The following is a 2,889-nucleotide window of genomic DNA, read 5'->3' as shown; positions in this document are numbered from 1 at the left end:
ATGGAGATAATGATTGCATTGAATTCCTCTTTTCGAGAGAACCAAAATCAACCTAAAGATCACCTTATTTGGACAAGCGGAAGTTGGTTTTTGAATTTATTTATTTACTCATGTATATTGGATTAGGTCGGCCCTATGCACATATTCAATTGGACAGGTCGGCCTCAACATCAAGTTGACCCTCATGAAAGCCTATAAATAGAAGAGACCTCAAGCTCATTTGGACACAATCATCAAGCACTCTCTTCTCTCTTCTATTGTTTGGTTCGCACAGGTCTGACGGAGGAAAGATCGCACAAAGGGTCCGAAGCTACAAGGTCAAAGCTCGCACGTGTTGAGGGTTTTTGTTTCTCGGACGCACACTCGTAACTAAGGATTTTCATCCGTGGACGTTGGCACATAGTAGTCTAGGGAGCGTTTGGGAAGTCTCGGACGCACGCACACAATGTTTGAGGGAGCGTCAGGGAGGCTAGAGTTTCTGCAGTTCAGTTTGGCCTCGGACGTTCGCATGTAGTTCACCTGGGAGCGTCCAGGTCAGTCTCAAACGCTTGCATAGAGTGTCTCAAGGAGTGTCTGGGACCAAAAGATGAATTATCAGTACTCTGAAGTTTCCGCTCAGTGACAACAGTGTTCAACAGTTAACTATAGTTAGTGACAGGGCATTACAGTCCTCAAGATCTTGGTTTTCAAGTATAAGCATGTTCAGGGTCATGTCATGGATGTTATAATTATTTGTTGCATAGAAAAAGATCATTGTACTCTCTTTTGTTGAATCATTTGATGACGATTTAAGAAGAAGAGGAATTTGCAAGGGTTTTCCCTGTAGTGGGTTTTGCCCTGGTCTCCGACCAATTTTGGTGTCTCTATGTGTGCTTGCTTTTCTTCTATTGTTCCTTTATGTTCCGCTGCATTGATGATGATGATATTGTTCTTTCTACATAGTTGCATATGATGATGAATAATGATGTAAATCTGAATAATGTTATAATGTTATGGGGTGAACTTAATGTGTTAATGAAGAAATGTAATTATCAAAGCAAAGAACAATGTAGCTCTATGAAAAATTAACATGGTATTGGAGCTAGGCTGAAGAAAATCCATGGAGATCACCCCGATGATGACACCGTTGATGGGAGTAAGAAGAGGATGGTGGAGACCTAAAAGAATCCTAGGATTTGAAGAAAACCTTAGGCAACTTGATTATTAGGGTTTGATGGATTCTATAAGGTTAGGGTTGGAGAGAAAACCCTTGGTTTATGGAAAAGACATGAGATATAATATAGTCAATGTAAAGAGGCTCAAGCACTTGTGAAATATTTGATGAAGCCCTAGATGGGATAATCCTTAGTAGGCCTGGTTGGATAAATGAAGGCAACATTGGTATATGGACTATGGATATTGATGACCCTTGAAGGTTGGTTCAAGAGGGAGAGGATCACCTCTCATTAAAGATAAGTATTTCTTAACTTATGATGCTTCCTTCTATCCTTACTTTTGTTTAGACTTATGGATCTGATTATTTTGATTATTGTCTATACTTCCTGCATGTGTGTTTATGTATATGGATGTTTCTAACCTCTTGATGAGTTGTGATAAGTGGATCCTTCTTGAGGATAATTTGAAATGCAGGAAAGGTGGCTAGATCCGGAGAAGGGTAAAGAGCACTACATGAGTTGCCTATGTCTATTGGGAAGGTGCACAGGTACTTGCATATTTCAAGGTATGCTAGATATATTGTTTCACTATTATGTTTTAGCTGTTAAGCCCTATTGAGAATATCTCCTGCTCAAATGGTCCATACATACATATGAAGGTGATTTGATTTATGATGAAATGGTGCACTTGGTATTGAACACTTTTTATCTTCTTGAATTCTATGTTGATCTTTGATATACTTGATGATGGATATTTTGATCCCATAAAGAAAGCTAGCACCTTGACTCTAGATACTCTTGATACTTGACATGCATAAGACATGATGGATTTCACATAGAAGGTTAGCTCCTTGATTCTTATACATGATATGATTATGCTCATGGAAGGGTTGACACTCTTGTTGTTTTGATAAAGTTTTATTGAATGACCTAACTTGATCTTGTTGATAATGATAAGCATGGTGATAAAAGTGTAACCATGGTCATGTCTTGATGTGATGAGTAACCATCGCATATGGTAAAATGCAATGATAGAAAGTGTTATTGTTCTTGAGATATGATGTCACATCTGTTTGCTGCCTTAATCATTCAAGTCTAACCCTTGATGAAATGATATTGATGACCATGATAGATATATGTTTATGATCTAACAAATCTGCTGTTTCATGACACTAGCAGAGACAAGTTGATGACATGAATGAAGTAGATTCCCATTCAGAGGGAGAATCTCTTCTCAAGATTCTTACTCATTACTATTTTCATTCGGTATTGTTGAAATATGATTTTTTGTGCATATGACATTATTGAATTGCATCTAAGTCTCAGATTGAAGCTCGTACAAAATTAGGGTTTCTGTTTCGGACGCAGGCACAAAACTGGGAGATTTCATCCCTGGACGCATGCATGCTAAGGTCAGGCAATGTCTAGGATGCTAAAGACGCTCCCATGTTAACCTGAAGGGAATGTCCAAGGGTTTGACTACAGTTGACCATCATCTGAAGTTTTCTGAAGCTGCCTGAAGTCTGAATCAAGGCGTCCCTGACATATCCAGCCACTATAAACTGATTTATGAAGTTGTTGGGTTGAATTGTTGATCACAAAAAAAAAATGAAGTATTGTGCATGAAGTCAGATGTCCACCTAAAGCATGTCAGTCGTACAGATATGAAGACAGAAAGATCTATGAGCAGGAAAAGTTTAGATATTTGCTATAATATGAACTTGTGTTTGTAGGT

The sequence above is a fragment of the Pinus tabuliformis genome, chromosome J (genome assembly GCF_031772625.1).
Source record: "Pinus tabuliformis cultivar Carrire ecotype Pingquan chromosome J, CPIR1, whole genome shotgun sequence".
In the NCBI taxonomy this organism is placed as follows: domain Eukaryota; kingdom Viridiplantae; phylum Streptophyta; class Pinopsida; order Pinales; family Pinaceae; genus Pinus; species Pinus tabuliformis.
The sequence above is the reverse complement of the archived record's forward strand: the minus strand, read 5'-3'. Positions refer to the sequence as shown.